We start from the raw sequence: 22,696 nt of genomic DNA, 5'->3' as shown, positions 1-22,696 counted from the left end.
TTCTCTAGGTCATCAGGCTGCTGATTATCCGGCACACCTGTCACCATCGTCTCGCGCACCTGCACCCCATGACACTCACCTGGACTCCATCAGCTCCTTGATTATCATCCCTATATCTGCCACTCCCCTTGGTTCTTGCCTCAGGTGTTTTTGGTGCGTTGTTTGTGTTTTCGTGTTAATTTAATTTATTAAAAACACTCACTCCATGACCTTGCTTCCGGACTCTCAAGGCACTCGTTACACAGGTCAGGATTCACCCTTAGGCTTCCATGCACAGGGATAGTTTAGTTGCCATATATCCAACTTTCACTGCTTTGTCTTTGGTTTCTGTTTTCATTCAAGGAAGAATCCCATACCCCAAATAAGATTGTTGAAAAAAAATGTAATACTTTATTCACTGAAAAGTCAATATGAAACTTTGATTTCGTAACACACAGTATATTTAAAAGGGATACATCACCCCAATTACAAAAATACATATTGGTTTCCTTACCCTATAAGCAGTCTAAGGTAAGACTGCTTACAGCCAATGGGTTTTCTATGGAAGTAATCCGTTAACAGGTGATGGACAACAGAGAACGCACAGTATATCAATCTTTTGGGTATGTAACAACAGTTGACTGGAATGAAGCTTTTAATGGACCAAAAAGGAAAATGAATACCCGTGCATTTTCATACATCTTCCTTTGTCTCTGTGTAGCTGTAGCCTACAGGTCAAATCCTACATTGACCCTTGCACAAAATTTGCATTTAAGAGTTAAGTAAAAGTTTGAGATGTGCTTGTATCTCTAGTTAGGATTTGAATACACTCCACAAAGCCATAATACAGTATTTAATATTGAACAACAATACAATTCATCTTGATAAAGAAGGGACATGTGTAGCAAACGGTACATACTATGAAATCAATGTATTAATAAATGAATTATAAAATTTAGCTTTGTCGTATGGAAAGACCTTACAAACTAATACCTGCATGTTACAGGTGTATTGTATCCCTAAACCCACAAGGATTTCAAAATGTGCCTTGGAACATACATGCACTAATCTTACTAAAAGTATGCATGGAAATAAAATAAAATTCCTCACAAACGGCATATTTTTGGCATAGACACGTTCTCCTTGTCTAGAGGAGAAAAGCACCAATATACATGGTGGTCTCTGCCGAACAGTCAATCAGTTCATAGTTGTCTTTATCAATCGACACCCACAGGAGGTCCCCTTCATCCAGAGTGACCACCTGTCCTGTGTACACTGTCCTTCTCTCTCTTCTCCCATTGTCTGGTAAACTATCAATGATAGGGTTATAATCTTTGTAGTTCTTGGAGTATCTCAGGACTTTCAGGCTAAGAAATTGGACATCTCTAGATACCTCGACCTTATCCGGCATTCTAAAGTTGATCCCCACGTAGACAAAGTATTGGCCTTCCCGAGGAACAACCAGAGAGTGCCTCTTCTAGTCATAGGTGAAATCCTGCATGTGCACCAAGCCGATTTCCTGGTGTTCCCATTGGATGTAGTCTGCAGGCACTGAGTTGCTGCAGTTTGTTGATGCTGGAGGTAGGAGAAGATGGAAAGGGTCAGAGAAAATAGAAATATATACACACTTAATATTTAAAAAACACAACCTTCCTGACAGAGGCTCTCACACAATATTACCACAGACATACACTAGGCACACCACACCATATTAGCAAACTCAGTAGGAAGTTAGATTAGGCAAGTGAAGAACAGTGAAATCCAAAAAGCATGTGGTTTCTGCAAGATGAGGGCATCATTCTCTTCCTGAGAATAAAATTATATAAAAGAAGAACTGGTATTAATCATCAATAAATCCATTGTAGCTAAGTTGCAAATACCTACAGTACATGCAAACCAAATTAAATTAACCTACTTGTCAGGTGAGCGTTTGGCTTCTTCAGATTCTGTCCTTGACGATCTGGTAGAAAAAAAGGAAAACAAAATCATCAGCACATGTTTGCTGTCAGACCTGTGCTATCTGGAACACATATCATACCTGTGAAATATATACAAACACAGAGACGAGTTATCAATTAATGGTGATCGACAGAAGTGAATTAAACTTAAACCAATGCCAAAGCACCCAAGCATCTGGATTCCCCTGCAATGCTTACCTTCTGATTCAGTCTCTGATCACATGTTGCGTAAAGAAAAATACAGCTGCACAACCCAGAACCAAAAACACAAGAGACTCTCATGTCTCCTCATCTCTTGACAGTGTTTAAGCAAGACAAGAATGGACTCTTGCTGCAATATTGAAATCACTGCGTTTTGGGGGATATTGCTATTCAGCGTGCACGTCTCCATATCAGAACACAACTATAAAGACTAAAGTAGCGAAATTACTTTTTTATGTAATGCATCCGAATTTATACAGTTATGGTACCACCTACACTTCTCGGTTGCCTTGATAGTGCCATTCCCTACATGTGTGCCCCGGGAAAATCAGAAGTATTGCATATCTAATAAACTATATTTGTCCCTACCATGGTCTATTACTCATAATATGGACAAAACGTCTCTACAGTTGCCATGCCTACAAGACTGCAGAATGTAGGCCTGTTGCTACAACTGTAGGATACACTATGCAGCTACAACTGTATACACTATGCAATCTTTTAGCCCACATAATTAGAAACAGGAAGTTAGTGGCAACCCTAACTTCCATTTAAAGGGGAAATCTGAGTGTCAAACAAACTAAGCTGACACTTGGCCACTGTTTTGGTAAACAGCTGAGGGATGGATAGGGCTGGAGAAATGTAAGCACACTCAAATTCATAGACAGATCTTTGGGTGCAAGGACTGACCATCCATAACCTAAACATTATTGTGTTAACCATGTTTGAGGTTATACACAGCCAGTGTTTGTTTACATTGACGTTATTTACAAACAATAGAGTTTTACAAGTAAAACAAGCTTAGGCCAATATGACATGGTACGACAGCTGAACTTGTTATGCACGTGAGTGAGGACCCAAAAGCGGTTTAACAAAAACAGAGTCCTTTAATGTCAAAAACACAGGTAAGACATAGATCCTCTTCAAATGTATATGATGGCAAAATAAACAACCCGCAGAGAGGGCGACAAATGAAACATAAAGTCCTTCTGAATATCACAGAAGAGTTCCCCTTCTAGCAGCAGAGGAGAATAGCTGGGTTAGAGTCCCCTTCTAGCAGCAGAGGAGATTAGCTGGGTTGTAGAGGACAGAGGTACCTGATCACACGTAGCCTCAGATGAACAGGCAGATTCCGACAGGACAGGACAAGGTTGAAGCAAACGAGACGATAGTTTGGTTCCGGCATGAGAAACTCAAACGAGAATCTGACAAAGACAGAAGCAGGAACAGAGAGAGAAATAGAGACCTAATCAGAGGGAAAAAAGGGAACAGGTGGGAAAAGGGTGAACGAGGTAGTTAGAGAAGATGAGGAACAGCTGGGGGAAGGAGGGGAAGAGAAGGTAACCTAATACGACCAGCAGAGGGAGACGGAGTGAAGAGAAAGAACAGGAACAAGACATAATATGACAATACATGACAGAACTAAGCTATGTTTTATTATTTAAGAATTAATAGGAAGGCCTATACTGTATATCATTAATTTAAAAGTCCAAAAATGTTAGAACCATTCGCAGATTGCCCCTTTAAATCACATTGCCCCTTTAAATCACAGATTGCCCCTTTAAATCACATTGACATCAATTCATAAGTGTAGGTACTGTAGGCTACTTGGACAAAGCCATAAACAATTAACTGTCTTGGAATCCTACCCGTAATACAATTTACAAAAAATTACAGCAAATTATGTAAAACGCTCCCGAAGTTCTATCAACAAATTCCTCAAGTTTCCAGATGACAAATTACCTGATTACCAACAATGATGAGATAGCTTACAGGGAGGAGATGAGGGCCCTGGGAGTGTGGTGCCAAGAAAATAACGTCTCACCCAATGTCAACACAACTAAGGAGCTGATCGTGGACTTCAGGAAACAGCAGAGGGAGCACCCCCCCCATCCACATCGACAGGACCGCAGTGGAGAAGGTGGAAAGCTTCAAGTTTCTAGGCGTACACATCCCTGACAAACTGAAATGGTCCACTCACACAGACAGTGTGGTAAGACTGAAGAAATTTGTCTTGACACCTAAAACCCTCACAAACCTTTACAGATGCACAATGAGAGCATCCTGTTGGGCTGTATTACCGCCTGGTACGGCAACTGAACCGCCTGTAACCGCAGGGCTCTCCAGAGGGTGGTGCGGTCTGCCCAACGCATCACCAGGGGCAAACTACCAGCCCTCCACTCATCTCATATGTATATACTGTATTCTATCCTATTTTACTGTATCTTAGTCTATGCCGCTCTGACACTGCTCACCCAAATATTTATATATTCTTAATTCTATTCCTTTACCTTAGATTTGTGTCTATTGTTGTGAAATTGTTAGATATTACTGCACAAGCATTTCACTACACCCACAATAACATCTGCTAAACACGTGTATGTGACAAATACATTTTTATTTGACTTGAACAAAATACATAAGATTGTGAATAGGTATATAAAAATAGCCTGTGTGCCATTCAGGTGCATCACACCAACCTACGAGTCCCGTGAAGAAAGGCAATGCCATTGTGACTAACCTAAATGTCCCTGTCAGCAGAATGTCATACCTATTTTGAATTAAATCCTAATATGCTGCCTATTGCTACATAATACATTATTTTTTGTGCAATCTTATTCATGTAAAAAGCAACAAATTGTTGAGCAGACAAAATGTCCTCATGGTAACAAAGTCATCATCATACCCTGAAAGTGGAAGTTAGGATTTGCCCCATAGTCAGTTCCTGCTTTGCATGCACGGATTACCGCCACCACTATTATATGTCTATTTAAAGTCTATTTAAAGTTATTTTATGTATTTTTAAAGCTGTTGATGCTTGTCCAACTAGGACCAGGTGGATAGATTTTGCAAAATGGTTTAAATGCTGATAAAACATAAATTACACTATACTAAATTTACTATTACCAAATCTCTGATTAAAACACTGAAACACCCTGTTTCGCAATTAAGGTTTATGTGGTCTTAAAATCACCCTCCACAGGCTAGAATCATCATGTTGTCTGGAGGTCAGCAATTATCTGTCATGAGGAACCTGATCTTTTGATTGCAACAGAAACTAGATAATTTTTTTACAGGAGCATTCCCACTATGCCAGAATATAATAGTTTGTACCAGGAGAGGGTCAAGTGAGGACAAACGTAATGGGTTCTAATAGACTGAGCTTTGACAAATTGCTGCTAAAATTAGGCTATTTATTACTATTATCGCAATTATTTCCAAGGACATTGTTATAGTGTGGACACTTTATAAACAATTAATACTGAATCCGTAATACATACTACCTGCAGTATAGTATTACGATTGTAGTGATCCTCGCTATATGAGCCACGTAACAATTCCTATGTGGGTTTACCCTATTGGCCCGATGCGTAGGGTGTTTGCTTTCACACCGAAGACCCGGGATTCGCAGCCCTGCTGTGAGGCAATCAGAATGCAGAGCCTGGACATGTGAAGTAAGTCAAAACATGGGGATATGCCTTCCCGTTCTGAGGGCCAGTGTAGCGACCCTCGCTATATGAGCCACAATACAATTCCCACAAAGTGGGTTAACCCTATTGGCGCGATGCGTAGGGAAACCAGGGTCGCGCCGGAGACTAGGGTTTGCTTCCCTGGCTCGCCGTTCACTACATTACAGATGTCAGTTCTTAATCTGACCCATTTCGCCGCAGGAGGAAAATTATCCTGCAGCAGGAGCAATAATGAATAAATTGAATATTTTGAATCGCCGTCAGGGGGAAGCTGGAAGCGGTGTTTGAAGGCTATATAACATAGACTGCAGGTCCACTGGGCATCAGCTCAAGTAGCCTAGTGTAGGCTACATCACTACGGGGCATATTTTTTCAGATCATTTGGTTTATTATATATTTAAGGCAACAAATAGGCCAAATAAATTGTTGGTTGTCCTACTGCCTGTGTGGTCCAGCGATAACAGCCTCTGATCGGCCACACATACAATGCATTCTGAAAGTACTCTCACCCCTTGGCTTTTTCCACATTTTGTTACATTACAACCTTATTCTGAAATGTATTAAATCGTTTTTTCCCCCACTGTCGTGACTTCCGCCGAAGTTGGTCCCTCTCCTTGTTCGGGCTACCTCGCTTCTAGTCCTTAGGAAACTTTGCAGTATTTATTTTATTATGTGTAACATTGTTATCCTAGAAAATAGAAAAAGTGTTATTACATACAGCCGGGTCTTCTAGTCTGAGTTAGGAGGCACGCACACCACCTACCGTTTTCGAGAATATTACTCGCTAGTGTCCAGTCCCTAGACAACAAAGTTGATGAGATCAGGGCAAGGTTCCACATGTGTTATTTCATAGTTTTGATGTCTTCACTAAGACATCAAGATGGCATAGCAGTTCAGACGTCTTTTGTCCTCGTCTTGTCGTGTCCCGTATATATATATATTTACAACTTTTTTCACATACCTTTTTATACATTTTTTAAAATTTTTCCATAAACTCATCTTCAAAACACTCTCCTGCAACCCGCCTCACCAATTTATATTTATAAAAAAAAGTATTATGTACCTCAGATCTGTAATCCTCCAAGAAGCTATACAGAAACTAGCCAGAAGCTAACCAGGAGCTAGCCAGAAGCTAACCAGGAGCTAGCCAGAAGCTAACCCAGAAGCTAATCAGAAGCTAATCAGAAGCTAGTTAGCTTCTTTACTGGCTAATCGTTAGTATTCAGCTAACCACGGTTTGTGGTCATCAGCTATCCTTTAGCTCGAAAATCTATCGCCTGTTTTGTACGGCGCAGCGCGGCTCGGAACGGAACATACCGGACCAATTTTTCTCTCCATGTCCCTGGATTTCAACCGCTAACTCTGGACATTCATACCTGGATCTCACAGCTAGCTAGCTGCTATCCGTGTGACTATCAGCTTTCGTCGATTCCGGAGCAAACATCAATTATTCCGGAGCTAGCCAGCTGAAGAGTTCCATCAATCACTCCTGGGCTACAATCACCTATCCGGACCAGTTTTACTGCCTACGCGGAGCCCCACCGGGCCTTCACAACTGGACTGCCGACGTTATCTACCCGAAGGAGTTATCCGGCTGGCTCCTCCGTCGCGACGTTAGCTGAACGCCCATCTGCGGCCCGCTAACCGTTAGCTGTCTTATCGGCTGCTATCTGAATAGACAATCGGAGAATTTATTTATTAAATTTTTTTCTTCTTGGGCCTCTATCACTATATCTATTGTTTTTTTGTTGTTGTGTGATTTGGATGAATCCCCTCTACCACACGGAACCCCACTAATCTACTAACGGAACGCAAGAGGTGGCTAATAACAGGCCTCCATCCTATGCTAGCTTGCTACCGATGGCCTGGCTAGCTGTCTAAATCGCCGTGACCCCCAACCAACCTCTCTACTCACTGGACCCTTTTGATCACTCGACTAAGCATGCCTCTCCTTAATGTCAATATGCCTTGTCCATTGCTGTTCTGGTTAGTGTTTATTGGCTTATTTCCCTGTAGAGCCTCTAGTCCTGCTCACTATACCTTATCCAACCTATTAGTTCCACCACCCACACATGCAATGACATCTCCTGGTTTCAATGATGTTTCTAGAGACAATATCTCTCTCTTCATCAATCAATACCTAGGTTTACCTCCACTGTATTCACATCCTACCATACCTTTGTCTGTACATTATACCTTGATGCTATTTTATCGCCCCCAGAAACCTCCTTTTACTCTCTGTTCCAGACGTTCTAGACGACCAATTCTTATTGCTTTTAGCCGTACCCTTATTGTACTCCTCCTCTGTTCCTAAGGCGATGTAGAGGTTAATCCAGGCCCTGCAGTGCCTAGCTCCACTCCTATTCCCCAGGCGCTCTCTTTTGACGACTTCTGTAACCGTAATAGCCTTGGTTTCATGCATGTTAACATTAGAAGCCTCCTCCCTAAGTTTGTTCTATTCACTGCTTTAGCCAACCCGGATGTTCTAGCTGTGTCTGAATCCTGGCTTAGGAAGACCACCAAAAATTCTGAAATTTTAATCCCAAACTACAACATTTTCAGACAAGATAGAACTGCCAAAGGGGGCGGTGTTGCAATCTACTGCAAAGATAGCCTGCAGAGTTCTGTCCTACTATCCAGGTCTGTACCCAAACAATTTGAACTTCTACTTTTAAAAATCCACCTCTCTAAAAACAAGTCTCTCACCGTTGCCGCCTGCTATAGACCACCCTCTGCCCCCAGCTGTGCTCTGGACACCATATGTGAACTGATTGCCCCCCATCTATCTTCAGAGCTCGTGCTGCTAGGCGACCTAAACTGGAACATGCTTAACACCCCAGCCATCCTTCAATCTAAACTTGATGCCCTCAATCTCACACAAATTATCAATGAACCTACCAGGTACCTCCCCAAAGCCTTAAACACGGGCACCCTCATAGATATCATCCTAACCAACTTGCCCTCTAAATACACCTCTGCTGTCTTCAACCAAGATCTCAGCGATCACTGCCTCATTGCCTGCATCCGTAATGGGTTAGCGGTCAAACGACCTCCACTCATCACTGTCAAACGCTCCCTGAAACACTTCAGCGAGCAGGCCTTTCTAATCGACCTGGCCGGGGTATCCTGGAAGGATATTGATCTCATCCCGTCAGTAGAGGATTCCTGGATATTTTTTTTAAATGCCTTCCTAACCATCTTAAATAAACATGCCCCATTCAAGAAATGTAGAACCAGGAACAGATATAGCCCTTGGTTCTCCCCAGACCTGACTGCCCTTAACCAACACAAAAACATCCTATGGCGTTCTGCATTAGCATCGAACAGCCCCTGTGAGATGCAGCTGTTCAGGGAAGCTAGAAACCATTATACACAGGCAGTTAGAAAAGCCAAGGCTAGCTTTTTCAAGCAGAAATTTGCTTCCTGCAACACTAACTCAAAAAAGTTCTGGGACACTGTAAAGTCCATGGAGAATAAGAACACCTCCTCCCAGCTGCCCACTGCACTGAAGATAGGAAACACTGTCACCACTGATAAATCCACCATCATTGAGAATTTCAATAAGCATTTTTCTACGGCTGGCCATGCTTTCCACCTGGCTACTCCTACCCCGGTCAACAGCAACTCGCCCAAGCCTTCCCCATTTCTCCTTCTCCCAAATCCGTTCAGCTGATGTTCTGAAAGAGCTGCGAAATCTGGACCCCTACAAATCAGCCGGGCTAGGCAATCTGGACCCTTTCTTTCTAAAATTATCTGCCGAAATTGTTGCCACCCCTATTACTAGCCTGTTCAACCTCTCTTTCGTGTCGTCTGAGATTCCCAAAGATTGGAAAGCAGCTGCGGTCATCCCCCTATTCAAAGGGGGGGGACACTCTTGACCCAAACTGCTACAGACCTGTATCTATCCTACCATGCCTTTCTAAGGTCTTCGAAAGCCAAGTCAACAAACAGATTACCGACCATTTCGAATCTCACCATACCTTCTCTGCTATACAATCTGGTTTCAGAGCTGGTCATGGGTGCACCTCAGCCACGCTCAAGGTCCTAAACGATATCTTAACCGCCATCGATAAGAAACATTACTGTGCAGCCGTATTCATTGATCTGGCCAAGGCTTTCGACTCTGTCAATCACCACATCCTCATCGGCAGACTCGACAGCCTTGGTTTCTCAAATGATTGCCTCGCCTGGTTCACCAACTACTTCTCTGATAGAGTTCAGTGTGTCAAATCGGAGGGTCTGCTGTCCGGACCTCTGGCAGTCTCTATGGGGGTGCCACAGGGTTCAATTCTTGGACCGACTCTCTTCTCTGTATACATCAATGAGGTCGCTCTTGCTGCTGGTGAGTCTCTGATCCACCTCTACGCAGACGACACCATTCTGTATAATTCTGGCCCTTCTTTGGACACTGTGTTAACAACCCTCCAGGCAAGCTTCAACGCCTTCCGTGGCCTCCAATTGCTCTTAAATACAAGTAAAACTAAATGCATGCTCTTCAACCGATCGCTACCTGCACCTGCCCGCCTGTCCAACTTCACTACTCTGGACGGCTCTGACTTAGAATACGTGGACAACTACAAATAATTAGGTGTCTGGTTAGACTGTAAACTCTCCTTGCAGACCCATATCAAACATCTCCAATCCAAAGTTAAATCTAGAATTGGCTTCCTATTTCGCAACAAAGCATCCTTCACTCATGCTGCCAAACATACCCTTGTAAAACGGACCATCCTACCAATCCTCGACTTTGGCGATGTCATTTACAAAATAGCCTCCAATACCCTACTCAACAAATTGGATGCAGTCTATCACAGTGCAATCCGTTTTGTCACCAAAGCCCCATATACTACCCACCATTGCGACCTGTACGCTCTCGTTGGCTGGCCCTCGCTTCATACTCGTCGCCAAACCCACTGGCTCCATGTCATCTACAAGACCCTGCTAGGTAAAGTCCCCCCTTATCTCAGCTCGCTGGTCACCATAGCATCTCCCACCTGTAGCACACGCTCCAGCAGGTATATCTCTCTAGTCACCCCCAAAACCAATTCTTTATTTGGCCGCCTCTCCTTCCAGTTCTCTGCTGCCAATGACTGGAACGAACTACAAAAATCTCTGAAACTGGAAACACTTATCTCCCTCACTAGCTTTAAGCACCAACTGTCAGAGCAGCTCACAGATTACTGCACCTGTACATAGCCCACCTATAATTTAGCCCAAACAACTACCTCTTTCCCTACTGTATTTAATTAATTAATTAATTTTGCTCCTTTTATTTCTACTTTGCACATTCTTCCATTGCAAATCTACCATTCCAGTGTTTTACTTGCTGTATTGTATTTACTTTGCCACCATGGCCTTTTTTTGCCTTTACCTCCCTTATCTCACCTCATTTGCTCACATCGTATTTAGACTTGTTTATACTGTATTATTGACTGTATGTTTGTTTTACTCCATGTGTAACTCTGTGTCGGTGTATGTGTCGAACTGCTTTGCTTTATCTTGGCCAGGTCGCAATTGTAAATGAGAACTTGTTCTCAACTTGCCTACCTGGTTAAATAAAGGTGAAATAAAATAAATAACTAAAATTATTCTACAATGTAGAAAATAATAAAAATAAAGAAATACCCTTGAATGAGTCCAAACTTTTGACTGGTATTCTATACACAAAAGTATGTGGACACCCTTTCAAATTAGTGGATTCGGCTATTTCAGCCACACCCTTTGCTGACATGTGTATAAAATGAAGCACACAGCCATGCAATCTCCATAGACAAACATTGGCAGTAGTATGGCCATACTGAAGAGCTCAGTGACTTTTAACGTGGCACCTTTCTAACAGGTACATTTGTCAAATTTCTGCCCTACTAGAGCTGATCCATTCAACTGTAAGTACTGTTATTGTGACGTGGAAACGTCTAGGAGCAACAACGGATCAGCCTCGAAGTGGTAGGCCACACAAGCTCACAGAACGGGACTGCCGAGTGCTGAAGCGCATAGTGGGTAAAAATTGTCTGTCCTCTGTTGCAACACTCACTACCGAGTTCCAAACTGCTTCTGGAAGCAACGCCAGCACAACAAAGTTTTGTTGAAAGCTTCATGAAATTTGGTTACTCTAACCACTAGGCTACCTGGCTTCTGGGTTAAGCAAGCAGTGTGCCAAGTAGCAGTGCGGCTTGGCTCTTGACCTTTGCCGAGTCCGTAGGGAAGTTGTAGCGATGAGACAAGATTGTAACAACCAATTGGATATCATGAAAATACATTGGCCATGCTGTCAATCCAGCATGACGTCTGACATGTTCAAAACTGTCATGTATTGTCATATTATGTCTTGTTCCTGTTCTTTCTCTTCACTCCGTCTCCCTCTGCTGGTCGTATTAGGTTACCTTCTCTTCCTCTCCTTCCCCCAGCTGCTCCTCATCTTCTCTAACTACCTCGTTCACCCTTTTCCCACCTGTTCCCTTTTTTCCCTCTGATTAGGTCTCTATTTCTCTCTCTGTTCCTGCTTCTGTCTTTGTCAGATTCTCGTTTGAGTTTCTCATGCCAGAACCAAACAATCGTCTCGTTTGCTTCAACCTTGTCCTGTCCTGTCGGAATCTGCCTGTTCATCTGAGGCTACGTGTGATCAGGTACCTCTGTCCTCTACAACCCAGCTATTCTCCTCTGCTGCTAGAAGGGGACTCTAACCCAGCTATTCTCCTCTGCTGCTAGAAGGGGAACTCTTCTGTGATATTCAGAAGGACTTTATGTTTCATTTGTCGCCCTCTCTGCGGGTTGTTTATTTTGCCATCATATACATTTGAAGAGGATCTATGTCTTACCTGTGTTTTGACATTAAAGGACTCTGTTTTTGTTAAACCGCTTTTGGGTCCTCACTCACGTGCATAACAGAAGAATCCGACCAAGAATGGACCCAGCGACTTCGGATCCTCTCCACTCAGCCGTCGAGATCCAGGGAGCGATGCTAGGCAGACACGAGCAGGAATTGTCTGCTGCTCGACATGCCGTTGAGACCCTGGCCGCCCAAGTCTCCAACCTCACAGAACAGATTCACCATCTCCGCCTCGATCCACCGGCCACTTCCAGGGCTTTCGAATCTCCGGAGCCCAGAATCAATAACCCGCCGTGTTACTCTGGGGAGCCCACTGAATGCCGCTCGTTCCTCACCCAGTGTGATATTGTGTTTTCTCTCCAGCCCAACACTTACTCCAGGAGCACAGCTCGTATCGCCTACGTCATATCTCTCCTTACTGGACGGGCTCGTGAGTGGGGCACGGCAATCTGGGAGGCGAGGGCTGAGTGTACTAACCAGTATCAGGACTTTAAGGAGGAGATGATACGGGTTTTTGATCGATCCGTTTTTGGGGAGGAAGCTTCCAGGGTCCTGTCTTCCCTATGTCAAGGTAATCGATCCATAACAGATTACTCTATTGAGTTTCGCACTCTTGCTGCCTCCAGTGACTGGAACGAGCCGGCTTTGCTCGCTCGTTTTCTGGAGGGTCTCCGCGCGGAGGTAAAGGATGAGATTCTCTCCCGGGAGGTTCCTTCCAGCGTGGATTCCTTGATTGAACTCGCTATTCGCATAGAGCGACGGGTTGATCTTCGTCACCGAGCTCGTGGAAAGGAGCTTGCGTTCTCCGTTGCCCCCCTCTCCTCATCACTACCATCTTCCTCCGCCGGCTCGGGTGCTGAGCCTATGCAGCTGGGGGGTATCCGCATCTCGACTAAGGAGAGGGAACGGAGAATCACCAACCGCCTCTGTCTCTATTGCGGTTCCGCTGGTCATTTTGTCACTTCATGTCCAGTAAAAGCCAGAGCTCATCAGTAAGCGGAGGGCTACTGGTGAGCGCTACTACTCTGGTCTCTCCTTCAAGATCCTGCACTACCTTGTCGGTCCATCTACGCTGGACCGGTTCGTCAGCTTCCTGCAGTGCCTTGATAGACTCTGGGGCGGAGGGCTGTTTTATGGACGAGACCTGGGCTCGGGAACATGACATTCCTCTCAGACAGTTAAGGGAGCCCACGGCCTTGTTCGCTTTGGATGGTAGTCCTCTCCCCAGGATTCAGCGTGAGACGCTACCTTTAACCCTCACTGTCTCTGGTAATCATAGCGAAACCCTTTCTTTTTTAATTTTTCGTTCACCTTTTACACCTGTTGTTTTGGGCCATCCCTGGCTAGTTTGTCATAATCCTTCTATTAATTGGTCTAGTAATTCTATCCTCTCCTGGAACGTCTCTTGTCATGTGAAATGTTTAATGTCTGCTATCCCTCCTGTTTCCTCTGTCTCTTCTTCACAGGAGGAGCCTGGTGATTTGACAGGGGTGCCGGAGGAATATCACGATCTGCGCACGGTGTTCAGTCGGTCCAGGGCCACCTCTCTTCCTCCACACCGGTCGTATGATTGTAGTATTGATCTCCTTCCAGGAACCACTCCCCCCCGGGGTAGACTATACTCTCTGTCGGCTCCCGAACGTAAGGCTCTCGAAGATTATTTGTCTGTAGCTTTTGACGCTGGTACCATAGTCCCCTCCTCCTCTCCCGCCGGAGCGGGGTTTTTTTTTGTTAAGAAGAAGGACGGGTCCCTGCGCCCTGCATAGATTATCGAGGGCTGAATGACATAACAGTGAAGAATCGTTATCCGCTTCCTCTTATGTCTTCAGCCTTCGAGATCCTGCAGGGAGCCAGGTTTTTCACTAAGTTGGACCTTCGTAACGCTTACCATCTCGTGCGCATCAGGGAGGGGGACGAGTGGAAGACGGCGTTTAACACTCCGTTAGGGCACTTTGAATACCGGGTTCTTCCTTTCGGCCTCGCTAACGCTCCAGCTGTCTTTCAGGCATTAGTCAATGACGTCCTGAGAGACATGCTGAACATCTTTGTTTTCGTTTACCTTGACGATATCCTGATTTTTTTCACCGTCACTCCAGATTCATGTTCAGCACGTTCGACGTGTCCTCCAGCGCCTTTTAGAGAATTGTCTTTTTGTGAAGGCTGAGAAGTGCACTTTTCATGCCTCCTCCGTCACATTTCTCGGTTCTGTTATTTCCACTGAAGGCATTAAGATGGATCCCGCTAAGGTCCAAGCTGTCATTGATTGGCCCGTCCCTAAGTCACGCGTCGAGCTGCAGAGCTTTCTCGGCTTCGCGAATTTCTATCGTCGTTTCATCCGTAATTTCGGTCAGGTGGCAGCTCCTCTCACAGCCCTTACTTCTGTCAAGACGTGCTTTAAGTGGTCCGTTTCCGCCCAGGGAGCTTTTGATCTCCTCAAGAATCGTTTTACATCCGCACCTATCCTTGTTACACCTGACGTCTCTAGACAGTTCGTTGACGCGTCAGAGGTGGGCGTGGGAGCCATTCTTTCTCAGCGCTCCCTCTCTGATGACAAGGTCCACCCTTGCGCGTATTTTTCTCATCGCCTGTCGCCGTCGGAACGTAACTATGATGTGGGAAACCGCGAACTGCTCGCCATCCGCTTAGCCCTAGGCGAATGGCGACAGTGGTTGGAGGGGGCGACCGTTCCTTTTGTCGTTTGGACTGACCATAGGAACCTTGAGTACATCCGTTCTGCCAAACGACTTAATGCGCGTCAGGCTCGTTGGGCGCTGTTTTTCGCTCGTTTCGAGTTCGTGATTTCTTATCGTCCGGGCTCTAAGAACACCAAGCCTGATGCTTTATCTTGTCTCTTCAGTTCTTCAGTAGCCTCCACTGACCCCGAGGGGATTCTCCATGAGGGGCGTGTTGTCGGGTTGACTGTCTGGGGAATTGAGAGGCAGGTAAAGCAAGCACTCCCTCACACTCCGTCGCCGCGCGCTTGTCCTAGGAACCTTCTTTTCGTTCCCGTTCCTACTCGTCTGGCCGTTCTTCAGTGGGCTCACTCTGCCAAGTTAGCCGGCCACCCCGGCGTTCGGGGTACGCTTGCTTCCATTCGCCAGCGTTTTTGGTGGCCCACCCGGGAGCATGACACGCGTCGTTTCGTGGCTGCTTGTTCGGTCTGCGCGCAGACTAAGTCCGGTAACTCCCCTCCTGCCGGCCGTCTCAGACCGCTTCCCATTCCCTCTCGACCGTGGTCTCACATCGCCTTAGATTTTATCACCGGACTGCCTTCGTCAGCGGGGAAGACTGTTATTCTTACGGTTGTCGATAGGTTCTCTAAGGCGGCTCATTTTATTCCCCTCGCTAAGCTCCCTTCTGCTAAAGAAACGGCACAAATCATCATCGAGAATGTTTTCAGAATTCATGGCCTTCCGTCAGACGTTGTTTCGGACAGGGGTCCGCAATTCACGTCTCAATTTTGGAGGGAGTTTTGCCGTTTGATTGGGGCTTCCGTCAGTCTCTCTTCCGGCTTTCACCCCCAGTCTAACGGTCAAGCAGAACGGGCCAATCAGACTATTGGTCGCATCTTACGCAGTCTTTCTTTTCGTAACCCTGCGTCTTGGTCAGAACAGCTCCCCTGGGCAGAATACGCCCACAACTCGCTTCCTTCGTCTGCGACCGGGCTATCTCCTTTTCAGAGTAGCCTCGGGTACCAGCCTCCGCTGTTCTCGTCTCAGTTCGCCGAGTCCAGCGTCCCCTCCGCTCAGGCTTTTGTCCAACGTTGCGAGCGCACCTGGAAGAGGGTCAGGTCTGCACTTTGCCGTTATAGGGCGCAGACTGTGAGAGCCGCTAATAAGCGTAGAACTAAGAGTCCTAGATATTGTCGCGGTCAGAGAGTTTGGCTCTCCACTCAGAACCTTCCCCTTAAGACAGCTTCTCGCAAGTTGACCCCGCGGTTCATTGGTCCGTTCCGTATTTCTCAGATCATTAATCCTGTCGCAGTGCGACTTCTTCTTCCGCGATATCTTCGTCGCGTCCACCCGATCTTCCATGTCTCCTGTGTTAAGCCCGTTCTTCGTGCCCCCGCTCGTCTTCCCCCCCCACCCCATCCTTGTCGAGGGTGCACCTATCTACAGGGTCCGTAAGATTTTGGACATGCGTCCTCGGGGCCGTGGTCATCAGTACCTAGTGGATTGGGAGGGGTACGGTCCTGAGGAAAGGAGTTGGGTTCCCTCTCGGGACGTGCTGGACCGTTCGCTGATCGATGATTTCCTCCGTTGCCACCAGGTTTCCTCCTCGAGTGCAACAGGAGGCGCTCGGTGAGTGGGGGGGTACTGTCATGTATTGTCATATTATGTCTTGTTCCTGTTCTTTCTCTTCACTCCCTCTCCCTCTGCTGGTCGTATTAGGTTACCTTATCTTCCTCTCCTTCCCCCAGCTGCTCCTCATCTTCTCTAACTACCTCGTTCACCCTTTTCCCACCTGTTCCCTTTTTTCCCTCTGATTAGGTCTCTATTTCTCTCTCTGTTCCTGCTTCTGTCTTTGTCAGATTCTCGTTTGAGTTTCTCATGCCAGAACCTAACTATCGTCTCGTTTGCTTCAACCTTGTCCTGTCCTGTCGGAATCTGCCTGTTCATCTGAGGCTACGTGTGATCAGGTACCTCTGTCCTCTACAACCCAGCTATTCTCCTCTGCTGCTAGAAGGGGACTCTAACCCAGCTATTCTCCACTGCTGCTAGAAGGGGAACTCTTCTGTGATATTCAGAAGGACTTTATGTTTCATTTGTCGCCCTCTCTGCGGGTTGTTTATTTTGCCATCATATACATTTGAAGAGGATCTATGTCTTACCTGTGTTTTGACATTAAAGGACTCTGTTTTTGTTAAACCGCTTTTGGGTCCTCACTCACGTGCATAACACAAAACAATTGGAAACTCGGAACTTGGCTTCAGTGAGTTCAAAACAACTGGGAACTTAGATAAAACTACCTCCAAATGGGAGTAACTATTAAGATAGTGATTTTGTCAGACAGCATAGGCAGCAGCTCACCGGAAATGAAATGATGACTTGGAATGAAATAACAAAGTCATCAAATAAAACAAATGTGTAACACAACTACACAATATTTCAGTTATTAATTAATGATGGTTAATAAGTGATAAGCAGTAACGGACAGTCCCTACCATCATGCAGAGACCAAAACAGTCATTTGCGACCGTTTGACTTGGCAGTGCGACAAACATTGGTCACAAGGGTGGCAGTGAATCTTTTTTTACCTGGTCACGTTAGATTTTTTTATTATTATGATTTATTCCAACAGTGATTACTGTGAAATTGACCAAAAATAAAACAACTTCCTGAAGAGGAAACAATGGCACAGAAATGCCCCTGTCTCTGTGTGTGCAGGGCCTATAGGTCTACTATTTTGTGTAGCTGTTAGCGATGCTATTGAATAGTCTAACCATCTTCGGGTGGATGGAAATGCAATTAAAAAGTAACTACAAAGTAGCCTGCCTGGCATAATCATGATTATTTGCATCAATCCAGTGACCATTTGTTTTGAAAACTGAAATAAATGTTAAAAATCATTCAAAATAGGCTACTACACCAGAAAGCATGATTTGGCCACCGAAGATCATTAGCTTCTTAAAGAAAAATAAGCTGTAGATGGTTTTAAATTGCATTGCCTAGTCAGAAGGGTCCGCAATTTGGGCATTGTGCAGGCAAAAAAAATAAAAACACATACTGTAGATTAGTGTTTCCCAACCAGGGGTACCCTGGGGGTACTTGAGAAGACTCATGAGACCATAGGCCTACTGGTAAAATGCACATGGGGGGAGTACTTCAAGGGAACTCGGGGCAGAGCAAAATGTATTTGGTGGTACAGTAACCAAAAAAGGTTGGGAACCACTGCTGTAGATTGTTGAGTTGCGACTGAGGTCAAGCCAGGCACATCGCAATATTTCACCATAGTTTTGAACGCAAATGGCTATTGCTGTAAATAGAAGACAATGGAGACACTCCTGTGTAGCTTGTGTAAAGTTTTTTTTATATACTGTATATATTTTTGTACCCCTTTTTCATGGTATCCAATTGGTAGTTACAGTCTTGTCTGCAAGACTGCAACTCCCCTACAGACTCAGGAGAGTGCGTCCTCCAAAACACAATCCAGCCAAGCCACACTGCCCGCTTAACCCAGAAGCCAGCCGCACCAATGTGGTCAGAGGGAACCCCATACACCTGGCGAACATGTTAGCGTGCATGCACCCGGCCCACCACAGGAGTTGCAAGAGTGCGATGGGGCAAGGACATCCGGCCGGCACAAGAGCCTTGTCCTGAAAGACACCAGCTTCTACAGTTGCACCATTGAGAGTATCCTGTCTGGCTGCATCACAGCCTGTAAAGGCAGCTGCATTGTCCCCCGGATGATCACCAAGGACTTCAGCCACGACCGTCTGGCAGACTGTCTGGCAGACTGTAACAGAGCATCCACCACCAGGCCAAAAGACTGTTGAAAAGCTGTTGACCTGCACAACCTGCACCTTAAGAGACTATTTCCACTGACTCTCTGTAACAGTATTGCTTCCGTATAAAATTATTATTACAATTATTTCTCGCTGATGTGAAAGATAAGGTCCATATGCTTCCAAAACAGTACTGCAAGCAATGTGTGTTAATGCTCAGACCAATCGTCGGGGCTCTAAAACAAACTCCCCTGTATAGAAGATGCCTTCTTACAATGACTCTTATGTGTAATGTAATGTAACTGAGAGTCATGATCAATGGCTATCTCAGGATAATTTTATTTGACCTTTATTAAGTCAGTTAAGAACAAATTCTTATTTTACAATGACGTCCTCCGACCAAACCCTAACAATGCTGGGCCAATTGAGCGCCGCCTTATGGGACTCCCAGTCACAGCTGGTTGTGATACCTCAAACACTGAGATGCAGTGCCTTAGAACGCTGCGCCACTCAGGAGTCCCAATGACTATGAGGTTAAAGTGCATACTGTCAGCTTTAATTTTAGGGTTTTTCCAAACATATCGGGTGAACCGTTTAGAAATTACAGCACATTTTGTAAATAGTCACCCCCCATTTTAGGGGACCAAAAGTATTGGGACAAATTCACTTGTGTGTATTAAAATAGTCAAAGGTTCAGTATTATGTCCCATATTCCTAGCGCGCAATGATTACGTCAAGCTTTTGACTCTACAAACTTGTTGGATGCATTTGCTTTTTATTTTGTGCCCAGTATTTTGTGCCCAGTAGAGATGACTGGTAAATAATGTATTGTGTCACTTATTGTAAATAAGAACATGTTTCTAAACACTTCTACATTAATGTGTATGCTACCAGGATTATAGATAGTCCCAATGAATTGTGGATAATGATGAGTGAGAAAGTTACAGACGCACAAACATCATACCCCAAGACATGCTATACTCTCAATATTACAATAACAGCAGAGGTTAGCATTTTTTGGGGGGGGGGGGGGGGGGGGGGTGACGACATAAGGGCTATGTTGAGAGGTAGCTGGCAAGTAAGCATTTCATTGCACTGTTTAATTAAACAAATAACATTTGATTTGATTTTTGCCATTTCAGGAGTCATAGTTCTAAAAGAGGGTACACCAGCGCTACGTCCCTGGATAATTTGGGCCAGGAGGTGGCAACCCAGCAACAAGGCACACTTGTTGGGTCAACACGACATGATTTATTTGTCATTCTCAAGGCTTCCTCCAATTCTGTCTTCAATTACTTCCTTGATTTAAAATAAAAACAACTTAGCTAACGTTACGTTTCCGATGTGAACTTGATATTAAATGTATAGATAAAGCCATTTGTCTTATTTGAGATTAACAAGATCTAACTTTTGTGGTGTTTAGGCTTAACACATTTAGGCTAAATTACAAAACTTTTACAATTATCAAAATTTGCATCTTAATTGATTGAAGAGTATATCCTATATCTTATTGGCACAAGGGGAGAGCACGGGTGGGGCTGAATGCCAAGTGTTACGTCTGGAGGAAACCTGGCACCGTCCTTAAAGTGAAACATGTTGGTGGCAGCATCATGCTGTGGGGACGTTTTTCAGCGGCAGAGACTGGGATCGAGGGAAAGATGAATGGATGAATGGAGCAAAGTACAGAGAGATCCTTGATGAAAACCTGCTCCAGAGTGCTCAGGACCTCACTGGGGCAAAGGTTCACTTTCCAACACTTTCCAACAGGACAACAACCCGAAGCACACAGCCAAAGCTTCGGGACAAGTCTCTGAATGTCCTTGAGTGGCCCAGCCAGAGTCTGGACTTGAACCCAATCAATCATCTCTGGAGAGACCTGACAATAGCTGTGCAGTGACGCTCCTCATCCAACCTGACAGAGCTTGAGAGGCTCTGCGGGGAAGAATGGTAGAAACTCCCCAAATACAGGTGCGCCAAGCTTGTAGCGTCATATCCAAGAAGATTTGAGGCTGTAATCTCTGCCAAAGGTGCTCAGTACTGAGCAAAGGGTCTAAATATTTATGTAAATGTGATATATATTTTTTTTATATACATTTGCAAAAATGTATAAAAACCTGTTTTTGCTTTGTCATTATGGGGTATTGTGTGGTAATTGATGAGGAAAAAATACAATTTAATACATTGTAGAATAAGGCTGTAATGTAACAAAATGTGAAAAAAAGTAAAGGGGTCTGAATACTTTCCGAATGCACTGTATGTGGATACAGCAAACAACCCGGCGGATGACATCACTCAGGGAAGACCTTGAAAGAGCTGGCCCAACGACGTCGATGGCACCATGGCCCTGAGTTCCTCCAACACTCAGAAGATCAGTAGCCTTCAATGCCTTCTGCTGACCGGGTGCCTGATGACAGCGAACTGAAGAAATCAGTCTTCTGCGGACATGTGTCTGTCAGTTCCAGTCCTCAGTTCCCAGATATAAGTTTGATACATGGATAGAACTCATGATGCAACAATTAGATCCCTACACGGGATGGCCAATCCACTCTCCAGTTCATCCGGAAGTTTTAGCACACTTGTTGGCAATGCCAAAGATGGCGCACCAAACCTGAAGTTCCAAAGATGCGACTGTACAAGCCAAACTTGTTTCGGACCATTCACCATAAAAATTGGACATCACAACGAAAAGAGATGGGGCATCGTCTACAAATGCATGACCAGCAGCTGCACCCACCTGGACCTCCTGGAGGGCCTGGATGCCGATGCTTTCCTGATGTCTCTAATATGCTTCACTGCACGTTGCTCCTCACTTTGGTAGAATGTGGGAAAGAGGTGAAACCAGGGAAGACTGCTCTCAAGGTCATACTCAAGGAACAGACCCTCACTGTAACCGTGCTCTGCACTGTGCTTATCAAAGTGGAGGGAATCTTGAATGCACAACCCCTCGGGTACATCTCCAATGTCGCAGATCCAGATCCTGTCACACCAAGCCTCCTACTCATGGGATGCTACAACGCATCTCTTCCTCGAGTTTTGTATGACTCCAGTAACATCCTAGGGAAATGCCGATGGAGGCAATGGCCAAGTACTTGCTGTTCACCTTTGGTCCCAGTTTGTTCACTATTACTTGCCAAGTCTACAGGAAAGACAGAAGTGGAGGAAAGATGGAAGACAACTTACTGTGGATCAGGTGGTCCTCATCGTGGACCCTCTGCTCCATCAAGCTCTCAGGCCTGTTGGGAAGGTGACTCATACTTACCCCAGAGCTGACGGACTTATTAGATCTGCTGCTATCCAGGTCAAAGGTCGGACTTACCTACGACCAGTAGACCGGCTGGTGCAGCTCCTAGGCATCCTTGATGACGACGCAGAAGAACCATTCGCCTAGAACAGACTTTCCATCTGGTTAGAATGTCATAGCAGACATTTAGGGTGGCTGTGTAAGAAAGCCTGTCCCTTTAAGATCTCAGTGATGAGCTATCACATGCTGGCAGTGTTTAGTTCATTACCAAGTGCAGCTCGCCACCTACTGCTGTGAACACAAATCTCCATTTTGGACATTATTTCCTTTCTGACCAATTTTCCTAATTATGCCCTCGATAGGATTTAGCAGGAAAGAACACATGGCACTTTGAAATCCCTTATAAATACATTTTGCACTTTATTTTAAGTCGCTCTTCTTTGCTGTTATAATAAATCTATCCAAATTAATGTAAAGACATGCTAATTTAAAATATGTCTCGCCATTCTTAGCCTGGTTCTTTATGGTAATGCAGGCACATTATGGGACAGAGGCCAGGTCAAAATCAATAAT

General features: G+C 45.0%; 1 long non-coding RNA gene across 1 annotated transcript in view; it reads right to left on the bottom strand.

The window, feature by feature from the left end:
* Positions 1-362: 362 nt before the first annotated feature.
* The window catches only part of LOC149970610 (uncharacterized), a 30,137-nt gene continuing 7,803 nt past the window's right edge, over positions 363-22,696 (bottom strand). Inside the window, exons 2-3 of the long non-coding RNA XR_016493434.1 lie at positions 1,895-1,939; positions 363-1,554 (exon numbers count right to left, since the gene is read on the bottom strand). This is a non-coding gene — a long non-coding RNA (uncharacterized LOC149970610). The remainder of the gene's footprint in view (positions 1,555-1,894; positions 1,940-22,696) is intronic.

The sequence above is a fragment of the Oncorhynchus mykiss genome, chromosome 29 (assembly GCF_057628025.1).
Source record: "Oncorhynchus mykiss isolate SJ-2025 chromosome 29, ASM5762802v1, whole genome shotgun sequence".
Taxonomy (NCBI): Eukaryota; Metazoa; Chordata; class Actinopteri; order Salmoniformes; family Salmonidae; genus Oncorhynchus; species Oncorhynchus mykiss.
The sequence above is the reverse complement of the archived record's forward strand: the minus strand, read 5'-3'. Positions and strand labels throughout refer to the sequence as shown.